This window comes from Tenrec ecaudatus, chromosome X (genome assembly GCF_050624435.1).
Source record: "Tenrec ecaudatus isolate mTenEca1 chromosome X, mTenEca1.hap1, whole genome shotgun sequence".
Lineage (NCBI taxonomy): Eukaryota > Metazoa > Chordata > Mammalia > Afrosoricida > Tenrecidae > Tenrec > Tenrec ecaudatus.
Genome location: NC_134548.1, coordinates 103,446,522 through 103,461,652, shown reverse-complemented (window position 1 = coordinate 103,461,652; position 15,131 = coordinate 103,446,522). Strand labels below are relative to the sequence as shown.

The 15,131-nt window shown below is 37.9% G+C and overlaps 1 pseudogene; it reads left to right on the top strand.

Moving 5' to 3' along the window:
• The first annotated feature begins 12,247 nt into the window (after positions 1–12,247).
• Positions 12,248–13,488, top strand: LOC142434281 (heterogeneous nuclear ribonucleoprotein H-like; annotated as a pseudogene).
• Positions 13,489–15,131: the final 1,643 nt, after the last annotated feature.

Genomic DNA, 15,131 nt, shown 5'->3' with positions numbered 1-15,131 from the left:
ATAAAAGCAATTTTGCTTGAACCTCAGTTTTTTTGGTGATGGATTTAAGAGAATAGCAAGAGGCTGTGAAATTTTGTTTTCTGCTGGGTAGAGTGGAGAGGTGGGGGGAAAGGCAACAGATACTGTTGTGATGTGAAGATAGCTTACAAGTACAGCATTATGGGAAATACTCAAGTGCATGAATGGTTTTCTCATTTCAAAAAAGGTGAAATGTCTATTGATGACAAGCCTTGTTCTGAACATCTGCTGACTTCCTGAACAGACAAAAATGTCAACTTGTAGTGCATTTTGAGTTCATTCCACCATGTCAGACTGTTAATCAAGCTTTCTATTTAGAAGTTCTAAAAAGATAGCATAACAATGTTTGACAAAAAGGCCTGCTTCATGGCAGATGGGGGACTGGGTTTGCCACCATCACAATGCACCTGCTTAGACAGTCACCTCAGTGTGCCTATTTTTGGCAAACAAAATTATGTTGCTCTTGCCCCACCACCTGACTCACATGACCTCGCTGTGAGACTTCTTTTGTTTCCATGAATGAAGAGGGGCATGAAAGGATGATTTGATGACTTAAAAGAGGTTAAGAAAGAAATGAGGGTGGTGCTGTCAGCCATCAAAAGAGATGAGTTTTAAAAAATGTTTCCAAGAATGGAATCACAGATTTGACAAGTGTGTTAAGTGTAATGGAGAGTGCTTTGAATGTGATAAGGTTGTTCTGTAAGAAAATGTAAATACATAGCTTTGGGAAAAACATCCATCTTGGGGGCAGGCCTTTCCCACTTGTACATATATTATTTGCCATAAAAGGCAAATATATTATTAATCACATGTTAGTTACAATATCTAAGTCCTAAGTCTTAGAGTTATGAAGCTGATTTTAAATGCTATTGTAGGGATTTTAATAATTACTGATTGAAAATGATTATAGATTATTTTGTAGGTGTGGTATTTTAAATCTTTTTGTAAGCTTTAACTTTAGTCAACATTCTCTGTAAGATAGCAGAATATCAAATATATTTTTATTACTGATATATTGGTAGTGACACATCAAAAAAAATGACTCTCCAATATCTTTTGAGCAAATAAAACATGCTTCCCTGCACTCTCTCTACCCATTTCCTTTAGGCTACCTGCTGTCTTTTCTCTAGTCAACACTCCACTTGACATGATTATACTTTATTTGATGCCACCTGTTAACTGCTTTTTCTGTTCTGACCTTACATGCATTTAAAACCTACTAACAGCAGGTGACATATTTTTAAAATAGTTTTCTTGGTATATGATTCATATGATATTAAGATGAGTTGCACGAACATCATCATAACTTTTAGAACATTTTCTTTTCATGCTCATTGTGGTTAGCTCCCTATTTTCCTCCGACTTCCCCTGCCATGTCCATATCCTAGGTAATTATTAATCCAGTTACTCTCTATATGCATTTACATATCCTGGATTTCAACAATGAAAAAAACCCTCTCTCAAAAACAGAAGCAGAACATATTAAAACTAAAACAGCCTTAAAATAGGTCAAAAGCAAATTAAACCATTATGAGTCAGTGAGTCAATGCTGATTCATAGGGGGTCACTCCTCCCTGTTGTGGGGTTATGAAACTGTAATTGTGTTACTTTTAACCTAAAATTATCTGCCGTAATTGACTTTCCATACTCTCGAATAGCAAGGCTGTTCACAATCCTGGTCACAGGGAATTCACTGGAGGCTTTTGCCATGTAGGGACACCGCAAATGGTTTGTGGCTTCCCTATCATCCAGAGCCGACTGCAAGTTAAGTGTGCAGAATGTAAGCTCTGAGATAATTCCCTCCTTTGGATTTGAATTTTACTATCATAATTCTAGGATTGCAGAGTCTAGTGTGCTTTTTCCACATGGACTTAGTTCATGGGTCATTTAGAAGGCTGCTTGTTTTAAAACAAGTCTTTAAGACCCCAGGCTCTATTCCTTCTGATGTCAGGCACCATCTTATTTCTTTACCACACTTTGATATAGCACCTGTATGATCTCTTTATGAGAGTATTGAATAAGGCCAAGTCATAAGAACGAATTCTTTTTAGATTGTGGCCAGAATTAAGTGTGAGCACAAAATCCATTCTGTACCTATGTTTTATGTATGTCTCTGGTTTACTTTAGAGACCTTATTATCATTTAATGACAGAAAAAATTATAAATCATCCTTTTGGGGCAGTTAGTTGATTCTGTTGATAGTGTCATTAATTTAGAAAAGGATAATATTCATGTAGAGGTCAATTTTTCAAACTTCAATACCTGAATTGCTGGCTTGTACAGATAAAACTCTTTCAGTGATTGGACACAATTTATCTAAACAATGGAGATTAGTGTTAGTTTTCAATAACACTCACTGAGGTAGTTAGTTTATTGTGCCAACCTGGCTGATAAACACATGTGGGCTTAATTGAAGGGCGGAGGAATAAATGGCTCGGTGAGCCCCACCTTTCTAGTTCTTGGGTCTCTTGCTTTCTGATGGTCGGATCAGGGTGCAGCTACCTTAGTCAGTTCCCTGCTTAAGCTTACGAGGCTCACTTTTTGCAAGAGATCCCTGAGGAGAAGCCACATGAATCTACCCTAATGCAGCCCTAGGTGCTGGAGCAGCCATGTGGAGACCCCTGCCAGCACTGAGATGCTTACACATTCACTGACTTAGCTTTCCTTCTGCAGTCGGCATTATTGTGTGTGTTTTGTGAGATGGAGGAGGACTTTGTGGATTGGTGTTGGACATATAGGTTAATGGGTTAATGTTGGACTTGTGGGCTTGGGCAGCACTGGGTTGGGATGTTTTCTTGATGCACACTTAATCTTTATATAAAACTCTCTTTTATACATGAGTTTCTGTGGATTTGTTTCTCTAAAGTACCCAGACTCACACACTCATCTAAGAGGCAGAACCATGCCTACCAGACTCAATGTCATATGAAACAGGGAGAGCATAAAAGAGTAAATATATGGTAATCCAAGATCACCAATCGTTGGGCACACTCAAAGCAAGTGATACGAACCAACGTCCAGTGATCTGGTTGCCAGATTATTTTAAAAGTTTTAGATACCTTTTAAAAATTAGTTTCCTATTCAACACATACCATTATTAGTAAGCATATTGTAGGAACTCAACAATAACATCAGCTTCATTCATTTAGTCAATATATATTAATTGGTATAAGCAGTGTGGTGCAGTGGAATGAGAACGGAAACCTCTGAGCTGTGTATTTTTTTATAATTAAAAGATCATTTTATTGGAGGCTCTTACAACTCTTACAACCTTCCATGCATCAGTTGTATCAAGCATATCTGTACATATGTTGCCATCATTATTTTCTAAATATTTACTTTGTATTTGAACCATTGGTATCAGCTCCTCTTCCCCCCCTTCCCCCTTCCAACCCTCATGACTCCTTGATAAATTATAAATTATTATTATTTTCATATCTTACACTGACCACTCCCTTCCCCTATGGTTTCTGATGTTCCTCCCCCTGAGGGGGTGGGGGTGGTGGTGGTAGTTTTGATCACTGTGATCATTTCCCCCTTTGTCCTCTCCTTTCCCCACCTTCCCCCTACCGTCCTGGTTTTGCTACTCCCATTTCTATTCCTGGTTCCATATATCATGAGCACTTATGTCTTATCTGTACCTGTGTACATGCTCTGGTCTAGCCCACAATGAAAGGCAAGACTGGGGCCAAGATAGTGGGGGGTGAGGAAGCCTCAAGGAACCAGAGGAATATTGTATATTTCATTGGTGCTATACTACACTGTGGTTTACTCATCCCTTTCTGGTGACCCTTCTGAAAGGGGATGTCCCATTGTCTATAGATGGGTTTTGTGTCTCTGCTCCGATACTCCTCATTCTCAACAATATGGCATTTTTGGTTTGTTGTTTGTTTTGGGTCTTCTGATGCCAGTTTCCTGATCCTGTCGACACCTCATGATCACACAGGCTAGTGTGCTTCTTCCATGTAGGCTTGTTGCTTCTCTGCTAGATGGTTTCTTACCTTTTGATAGTCAGGCACTATTTGCTCTCTTCACCACATTTGATTATGTACCCATTTTGTCTTCAGTGATTGTGTCAGGAGGGTGAGCATCACAGAATGCATTGAGACGGGGCTTGAGTAGAGGCCCAAAGTCTGTCCAAAATCGAAGTGTATTGTAGTTTCTTCTTTAACGTTTTTTTTTTCTGTTCTATGATCCAGTGATTCAGTGGGGTCACTTTCAAGGTTCTAATTCCCCGTTCATGATAGCTACTGAGTGTTCTCTGCAATTTATAATTCTGCTTGGTTGTATATGTCAAAATGATTTTTTTTTAAAAAAGAACTTGAGTACTGTATAGTATATTCAGTAGATAATTAGTATATAAAAATAAAACAGCAGATTGTTTTCCAGAGTAAATTGTTTTTCCAGGCAGTTACCAGTGGCTTCAAAGCATATCCCTCAAGAAATAACAAACCCTTTTCTCATTCTTTCCCTTACATAGTTGCTTTATTTTTAGCCTAGTGGAGTGTGTTATAGACCAAACTTCCTCTTTCTGGTCTTTTTTGAACTTATGAAAAATTCTAGTCACAGTTATTTGTGAGAGCAAATTGTGTATGAATGCCAATGAGAAAGAGAGCAGAATAAGTGAATTTTAAGAATTATTAGACCAGTCATGAAAATAAATAGTGATCTATGTATGTATAGGCCTTAGAATAAATCTGAAATAAATATACATATGAATATTAACATGAATCTAGTTTATGATTAATTAGAAAAACATTAATGAGAAGTATCCTCTGCCTATTTTTTATGTCTTAGAATTTTTGCAAGAATTTAATGTAGTAAGGCCAAACACAAAGAAAATAGTTGACCTAGAGTAACCTCCTAGAACTTTTTTCTCACCACTGGTACCCATTCTAGAGAAATTGAAAATAAATGAAGACCCTTAAAAGTCTGAAGTCTTATCTTGTCTGCTACCTTAAATTCTAGCTTGATGATTCCAAATTTCTTTCAGTAATACGCATATGCTGGTGAGGCTCACTATAACTAGAAAATCAGTGGAATCAATTGTTTTCTCAAACAAATTTCTGAATCTTTTCCCATCACAAATGTCCATTTTTTTTGTTTTTGTTCTATATAGTTGTTTGTAGTTCAAATGAGAAAAATAAAAATGTACTGGATTTATGTTTGAATCTCTGGGAGGAAGCAATGTCCAGAAAGGAAGTAACTAGCTGACATCTGGGATTTGGGAAGGCAAAATAGGAAGGGAATCAGAGAGTGAAGGGATGCTTGGAAGCGGAAGAGGTGGTTTAAAGGCAAGACAGATCTCACTGAAATAGAAAGTTAATCAGTCTTCCTTAGGTCCCTGCCCCTACTCTCCTCCACCCCATCCTCGGTGGCGCCCTGATGGCATCGGGAATTACATGTTGGATGGCATGATCAGCAGGCTGAAACTCCCAGGTATTTTAAGGGAGAAAGTTGAGGTTGAACCTTTCTACTCTTGTAAAGATTCACAGTCTTAGAAACCCACAGGGGCAATTCTGTTTTATCCTATAGAGTTGTCATGAGTGAGAATCAACTCATAGTAGTGAGATTGGTTTGGAGAGTTTGAGAACCCACCAATTGCTGCTGTCAGCTTCCTACTGTCAGTTAAGCCCAAGCCAAGTGTTATCAGCTCCAAACCACCCCCACCCCTACCCCACCCCCACCCCACGGGTTAGTATTTGAGTGTCTCTAAAATTGCACCTCAACATGTTTCAAATCTTATCTTTACTTCTCACTGCCATTTAGTCAATGCTGACTCATATCGACCTCCTCTGGGTTTCAGAGACTGTAACTGTAAGAAGCCCAGTCTTTCTCCTGCGGAGCTGCTGGTGGTTTCAAACTGCCGACCCTGCGGATCACAGCCGGGTAATCCACTAAGGTTCACCTCCTGCACGCCAAAGACTTTCTACTTAACTCTAGTCACCTCCAGCAGTCTCTCTTCACCTTCTTTTGCTCCATATTTTCCTGTTTCCATTTAGCCCAATATCCTTTAAGATCCAATTCAAGTCCTATCACCTATGTGAAACCGTCTATGGCATTTCAGTGTATATGAGTTCCTTGTTTTAATTTTTTATTGTGACTCTTGCTGTACCCTATATGATTACACCAAATCATTTTTATTCTAAATAATACATGTATTTTAATTTCTTTTTTTTACACAGGAAATTCCACATTATTTATGTTTGGGGGCCATCTATACATTTTGTAGATGTGATGGAGGATGGAGAGAGAGAGAGAGAGAGAGAGAGAGAGAGAGAGAGAGGAGGGGAGAGAGAGGGAGTATTTTAATTTCTTCATGAAGTCTTGGAGGGCAAAAACGTATGTACTACACAATGCTGGGCAAATACGGCTGTTGAATGGATGATTCATCTTGAGCACAAGAATAAAAGAAACACTGAGATGACAAAATAATATAAGCCTCGATTTCACTTTATCATGCAAGAGATCAGCAAAACTGCTTTAAAGATGGATAAAATCCTTGAAATCCTGTGTTTATAATAATAACACAATGTATAATTTTATGCATAGTCTATTTTGGGTAAGAAGACATAATCATATCCAGTAGTGTTTTAATGAGATAACTGATGTTGTATTTCTTTTAATACTACAAATAAAAGCACTGCATTACATTGCAGATTGTGAGGGCAGTGATCTAACATCATACATATGTACCAGGAAACGATATAAAAATGCTGATAATAAAAGGCTTGGAGAGAAGCAAGCCTTTGAAGAAAAAAAAAGCCCTTTGAGGCAATTACTGGCACTTGCTGTTTGCCATTGAGTCAATTACGACTCTACATGAGCCTGGAGGACACAGTATAACTGTCCCATTGTGTTTCCTGGCTGGGATGCTTTGGGTGCAGATCTCCAGGGTTTTCTTCCATGGAATAGTGGGCCAGTGTGTTTGAACCACTGACTGGTTGATGGGGTAAACATAAATGAGACCGGTTATTGTTTAAAAAAATTATTTCCAAGATAAGTAAACTTTAGGCAAAGATCTGACCTGAAATTAGAAAAAGGTTACCTGAGCATCTTTGAAATAGAGAATCCTCTATTGGTCTGGGGATCATAAAATAATAATAAAATTAATTCATTCTGAAAAAAATGTGAATCCTGAACCTCTTCATGAAATTGACATGCAGGCCTTTAATAGCTCATTTTCTTTTTTTTTCCTTTCTGATTTTTCTCCTTAACATTTCATAAATGTCATAATACACATTAAGAATCATGTTGCCTCCCCTGTATTTCTAAAATCATTATCTTGGATATAGCTGTACAATTTCAACATTTGAAATGCTGACATTGATTGATAAAGTTATTCATAATAGATGCCTATTGCTGATTTAATTACTCTGGGGTTAAATGAAGAAGCATTTTAAATAGAGTACTCTAATATAGTTCAATTATTAAAAACAAATCAAACAAGAATTATATTTCAAAAGAGAAAGATGATAAAAGAACATCATTTCTGTGAGAAACTTTATTTTTAATGCAGAACACTTATAAATTAATGGCACACAGAAAAGATGAGTTCCTTGTCCTTTCTCTTTAAATATCAGCATCATCAAATATTAAGTGCCTGTAAATATCTACTCTAATCGATCTCAATCTTTTTCTTGACCTTGATACATAACTGAATGTTTCCCTAAAGAGCTACATACCTGTTTAGTTCTTCGACTTTGCTGGCTAACTGATTCTTTCCTGTTGCTAAATCACTTGTTCCAAAAATCTGGTTCCCTCTCAGATTTAACCTCTCTTCCTAAGAGTCCATGTACATGCCATAGCCCATCACACCGTCCTAATGCAGTCTGCAAGACTTGTCAGGGAAACAAGCCCGCTGTGCTGATAATACTGCAGCGTGCAGTGTAGCTCTGCACAGAATACAGTCAGCTCGTGGCAATGGATGGTGTAAGTTGAAGTTTCAGGGCTAAGATGAAGAGATCTTCAAATCTAAATCGCGTCTGCAAGGCAAATGATTCTGTGTTTCTCTGGTAATTGTCATTCCTGATATCAAACCACCTCTCAAGGTGTGTGTTGACATGGTTATCAAATGTTTTAAATGATTTCTCAGGCATCAGAGCTGAAAAGAATGACAGGCTTAGATTTATTTAAAATTCATGATATTTGTCATCCAGCTCCTGAACCAGCTTGTTCCTATCATTTGGAATGGGACTGCACCGTTGGGGACCATTTCAATGCCTCTCCACCCCCTCCCCCAAGGGACTGCTATCCTAGAATAATAGCAGCATATTAAACAAAAATATACACCATTCAGAATAATTTTCCTGGTCCTATGGGATGTTTTCTTGGAAAAGTCTGATATTTTATTCACATGCACGCACACATACACACAAAAACAAAAGCCTACATACAGCACTATCTCACATCAGTTAAATAATTGTTCAGGAAAGGGGTTTCCTCATGTCTTTCTAACGAGAATTACTAAAGTATTTTATAGCTATTTCAAGTAAGATTAAGTTACCTTATTAATGAATAATTCTACTTTAAGATATGATCCCAACAATAAACATATTTTGATCTTCAAAACTACAGTGTCTAAAGCATTGGATCTGTGTGAAGCAATGCTTATTGACTCTCCGTGAGAACAATAATGAATTGAACCTATGAGGTCATGTCTTTTAAAATAAATTTTCCACTAAGGACATCTCTTTAATTTTGGTGTTTAAGAATTTTTTAAAAGATTCCTGGTTGTTTCTGTTGTTTTTATGTTATTAAATGGATAATTGAGTACAAAGTACGGTAATTTCTCAGTTAATCACACATAAGGAGAATATAACCATTCAAGTCAAAAGAGCACACTCAAGTCACTTATGATAATACAGTGGCAGTGTCTCCTAATTGCAGGGAGAGTACACAGGGAGGAATAGAAATGTATTTGAGACATTGTTCTTTTGTGCTCACCTCTATCATTATACTGTACTACTTTGTGATTATTTCTGTATGAGCATATTTGTTGCTTAGATTATGTACTCTTTCAAGGTAGGGACACTGTCTTTTGCATAAGCCCCTTGCTTAGTACAGCGACTAGTTTAATATTAGGGGGCTGAAATAAGGCCCACTGATTTGATACCTTTTGTTTTAAGATCCATGTGAGCAGGCATTCTATTCAATTTATTCTTATATCTTGAGCATTTAGCAAAGTTCTTAGTTCAGTAAATGTAAAATAAATAAGGGTGGAGTATAAACTTTGTTAATAACTTTTGAATATATTATCTCATTTCACTGCACCAGCTTCATGGAATTGTATATATGATAGTTTAGCACTATTCCTGCTTTGCAGTTGCAAACATAAAAAATCTCGAGCAAAGCTATTGGGCTAAACATGGTGACATCTTGAGCAAGAGAGCGCAGTCTGTGCCAAGATGATGCCCATGTGCACAGGTATTGATGAGCTCTTAGGGTCTAGATTTGAACACATCCTCCAGTTCTGCTTCGACTCCTAAGCAGAAGAATGTTGCTATAATGGATCAGTGTTGACACACTTTTTTTCTCAGAGATATTTGAGTGTGTGTTTGTCAATAATCATATACACATTTTTGTATATAGTGAAAATCTCTCAGATTCTTCAAAGAAATGAAGACTGTGAGACAAAATCAACTTTGTAGCAGTGTTTTTTTTAATGTCAACAGTTTAATTGCAAGATAATTCACATACCATACAATTAACTGGTTTAAAAATATTATAAAGGGTTGTACAATCATTACCACAATCAATCTTAGAACATTCCCTTCATTCTTCTAACTTTTCTAATCGTGTCTTTGGTGAAATAGATCAGCAATAGACTGGCTAAATGGTAGTGTGATTATCATAACTGGAACTCTGAGATTTAAAAACTATGCTAGTAAGTCTGATGCAAAATTAGTGTTAGAGTACTCTGTGAAAAAGTATTTTAGACATATTAAAGTTGGTTGGAACTCGGCGTATTTTCTGAAAAGGAAATCTTTGTGAAGCTATCATAAAATAACTTTTTTCCCCCATTGATTGCTAAGGGACTCTAAGGCATTCTCTTGTAAGGATGCTTTGATTCATCCTTATTTGTCATGATTTTCCAGTAATACAGTAGCTTGATGCTCTCTCATTTTAAGTGAAAATCCATTCTAATCAAAGCCTAAGTTGCTGCTTCAGTATTTGGTAAACTCCAGACATTTGTGCCTGCTGCTCTTTTTCACTTATTGGAAATCTCCTAGGAAGTCACAAGATCTGAACCTTTTCCGATCTCAGGGATGTATTTCAGTTAATGCCAATGAGAGAGAAATGTAGAAGAAGGCCCCCCAAAATTTGTGAGTTTTATGTTGAATGAATCCTTTGGGCAGATGGAGGTATTTTGCTACCTACTGAATTGTTTTTTTAATCTATTTTAGATATGTTACATGATGATTATTTAAAATGTTCTTTATTCCAGAGTCTTTTCAAGATATTTTTCAAATCAAGTCCACACTTGGAATCCTAAAACATCTTCCTTGGTTCAAAGCCCGCCAATTTCTAGGGATCAATCTCTCTTGTGAGTGACAAATGGAAGAGTAACTAAAGTTAATAACTGTTTTTCATCCCTCCTTCCCTCCTTCGTTCCTTTCCCCTGCCCCCCCTCCCTTGTTCTCTTCCTTCCATCTTTCCTTCCTTCCTTCCACCCAATTCTGTATTTTTGTTAGGAGAAGGCTTAAAAGAAAAACACAATGAAAACTAATCCACATACAAAAAAAAAAAAAAACACCCATCCAGATTTTCCTTGGTGAAGTCTAGATTTTTCTTGATAAACTCAGATTTTTCTTGGTAAAGCAAGGGTGGATAGAGACTTCTACATTCTCTAAAATTGCTGGAGAAGAGGATGTGTCCTGAGACTGTATTCAGGGAGGCTGCAGGGCCTCTGTTGTTAGTGGCTCATAAGATCTGTGGCCTTCCCTGGAAAAGAAAGGGGAGTCTTTCTGGATTCGAAACATAGAAATCATATCAGTGACAGGAAAGATAATCACACTGATTCTTGACACACACCCTACTCAGAGCAACCAGGATTTAACAGTATCACAGAAGAGCAAAAACAGAAGCAATGATAGTGATCATTAAGTAATAAAGGGGTCACTAAGGAAGAGAGGAGTCCAGATAGTCACAATGGCTACGCACTTGGCTTCTCGGACCTAAGGTTCAGATTGGTGGTTTGAACCCTTTTTATGCACAAGAAAGAGTCACTATGAGCCAGAATCAACTTGATGGTGCACAACATTAAGTATTAACTCCCCCACCTTTTTTTTTCATTTTTCTAAACTCTACAAGGAGCTCCAATAATGGCTGATACCAGCTGGCTGCCAGGACACATTACATCCTGGCAATTGGGATAGAGGAAAATTAAAAAATCAAAATAAAAACCATTTTTTGGGCTCAGAACAGGATATTGAATTGGATAGGTCAGTTGGACCTTACCTGATGAATGTTCCTAGATTGACTGTGAAACCCTGAAAGATCTGTGTTCTGACAGAGTTTTAAAGGGAAGAATGTAAGCATGTTAGCCTCTCCTCTTTATCTGACTCCACAAAGAACGTTTGCATGTATATTTATTCGAAACTCTTATATACAGGGCCACTATATAACCAAGTAAATGCAGCTCATTTATTAATTCAACATTTAATAAATTTTTGAGAGTCTGTGTGCTAGGCACTTACATCAATGAGTGAAACAAAGATCCCTACTCTCCTGAAGCTTACATTCTGGAAGATAGGGAGTGGGCAGACAGTTAAACGTAAACAACTTCTACACCTTTTGCTCACTTTCAGTGAGTGTGTGTGTGTGTGTGTGTGTGTGTGTTTGTATGCACACACGTGTGGGTCCACACTTTGGGTATGGTACATACCTTTCCTATACTGTTTATTGTGTCACATTAAAGTAATTGATTTATGCAATTTGGGTTGATGGCAGTCTGGAGGAATATGAAAGTAGAAATCATGAAGAAAAGTAACACTGGAATTGATTACATAAAAGTCATAAATTGCACAGAAAGAAAAATAAAAAGTAAATGGTAGACTAGGGAAAGCATTTGTGACATATATCACACATAGATTGTGATATGTAACATATAAAGAGTCTTTATGAGTCACTATGAAAATTATGACAGAGTAGTTGAAGAATCTGCGAAGGATTTTTATTTGAGCCACACCAGTTTGATATCTTATTTCTATGCCAGGACCCGAAAGAGATGATGCTGGGCCCTGAAGGCGGAGAGGGGTTCGTGGTGAAAGTCTGGGGCATGCCCTTGCCATGCTCAGCTGATTAAGTACAATGATTTTTTTTCTGACTTCACAATTCAAAATGGGGTTCAAGGGATTCATTTAATCTACACAAAAGAAGGTAGATCAAGTCGCGAGGCTTTTGTTGAACTTAAACGAGAAGATGGAGTCAAATTGGACCTGAAAAAAGACAGAAAAACTATTGAACATAGCTCTGTTGAATTATTCAAGTCATGGAAGGTTGAAATGGATTAGGCGTTGAAGAATACTGATCCAAATTGCCTGAGCATGGCCCATGATGGCTTGGTGATGCTTAGAGGAGTCTCCTTCGGATGTAGTAACGAAGAAATTATTCAATTTTCCTCCTGGTTGGGAGTCATGTCAAATAGGATAACATTGCCGGAGGTCTTCTAGGGAAGGACTACAGAGGAGGTCTTCTTGCAGTTTGCTTCACAGGAAATGGCTGAAAAGGCTCTAAAGAAACACAAGGAAAGAAATAGCACGGGCATATCGAAATCTTTAAGGGCAGTCAGCTGAAATTCCAACTTTCATGATCCATCTTGAAAACGTATGGCCATGCATCGGCCAGGTCCCTATGACAGGCCTGGAGCCAGCAGAGGGTAGAACAGTATTGGCAGAGGAGTTGCCTTTTGGAAGGATGAAGCAGGGTGCTTATGGTGGAGGCTATGAGGCTATGATAACTCTCATGGTTATCGTGATAGCTATGGATTGGGGGCAGATAGTTTTGGAAGAGACTTCAATGACCGGTTTGCAGGAATGTCTGTGGTTCTACTCTGCAGAGCATAAGACACTGTGTCCACATGCGGGGCTTACCTTACAGAGCTACTGAGAATGACATTTATGCTTTTTTTTCACCATTCCACCCTGTGACAGTACATATTGAACTTGGTCCTAGGGGCAGGGATAGTTTGCTAATCGTGAGCATACTGTGACAGCAATGTGCAAAGAGAGTGACTATGCAACGCTGACATATAGACCTGTTCTTGAATTCTACAACACTAGCAAGTGGAGGTGCTTAGGGTAGCCAAATGATTGGTGGCACGGGCTGGTCAAACCAGTCCAGTTTTGGGGTCTGGCCAGCCAGTAACTAAGTAGTGGATATGGAGGCAGTTATAGTGGTCAGAGCAGCATGAGCGGATATGACTTTTTACAAGAAAACTCCAATGATGTTCAATCAAACATTGCATAGGCAGCCAAGGAGCAGAGAACAGCAGCTACTTCGGTAGTGGAAGCTCCCTACATCTATGGGAGTGAATGGAGTGGAAGGAACGGCTAGCATGTCCAAGATGAGTGGTGGATGGGGACTGTAATCCTGATTACTAAGTCTTGTTATTTTTTGTGGGTTTTTTTAAGGAAAGGAGAAAAACGTGTAACATTTTTTCAACACAAGCTTGTCTTTAAGCATAACACATTCATCTAGGTGTAACAACAATGTTCACATAAATATAGCTGTTAAGCAAGTTTTAGCTTTTCTCAAGTTAGTTGTAGGATGTACTTAAGCAGTAAGTGTATCTAGTGAAAGCAGGTCAATTATGTTAATGTTGCTCTTAGCCCACATTTTATTTATTATTTTGGATTTAATACATATATCATATCATTGCATATTTCAGTCACATCAAGTAGAATTGTACAATGGTTACCACAATCAGTTTCCAACCACTCTTTTTCTGCTTGGACTCCTTGATGCTTTCTCCCTTTTACACCCCCTCCTCAACACAGTACCCCCCTCCGCTGAACCCTTATTCTATTTGCTCTCCTCATAGGTTCATCAATCCTGGGCTTCATAGACAGAAAAATAGAAAGTCTTATAACAGCTTCAAGAGGGTGACCTCAAATGAAATAACACCTTTGAGATACCCTCTATTATGAATAAACAAAAACCAAACAATATAAATCAAAGATACAGGAAATATTGAAAACCAGATTAGGTCCAGCCTGCCTGCATCATAGGGGGGGCATCTACACTGAATGCATGCTGAAAGACATGCTTTTTTTTGTAAATGAAACTCAAGCATTGGAACTATGTCTATAATGAAAAAGTGAAGCATTCGGCATGTCCGTTAAGTATAGTTCCATTTAATAACATGTAAGGCACGTAAATTTAAGAGTCTCATTTATTTATTTATTATTTGTTTGTTTATTTTAAGTTAATGGGGACAATGAGATGCAATATGAATCCTTTATGATTTTGGTGTTGCTGCTTGTATGTAATTCTGTGGCCTTGATTTAAATCCTTTATTATGTTGTGATTTACTTTTTAGGTGTAATATGCTCAGTGAAACTGATCAAAAACCCTTTCTTTTAACACTGCGCGCGCACGCACACACACAAACGTGCAAAGGACAGAAGCAGAAACTCTTTTGTATGGCTAGTTGAACAATGGGAACGGAAGACCAAAAATGAATGGATACATTGGAATTATGATGCTGGCAAAAAGTATTGAAAGTAGCAAGGGTCACCAGAAGGACAAACAAATCTCTCTTGGAAAAAGTACTGCCAGAATGCTCCTTAGAAGCAAACAGGGTGAGTCTTTTTCTTACATACATTGAGCATGTTATCAGGAAAGACTAGCCCCTGGGTAAGGTCATCATGCTCAGTAAAGTGGTAGGACAGAGAAAAAGAGGAAGACCCTCACTGAGACACATTGATAACAGTGGCTGCTAAACTAAACTAAACGTCACAATTGTAAGGATAGCATAAGATGGGGCAGTCTTTCGTTCTGCGTGCATAGGGTCACAATGAGTCAGAATTTACTTGCCTGCACCTGAAAACAACAATGATAGGGCTATTGAAAAGTAAAACCGAGAGCAAATGCTTTGAGAATGATTGGGG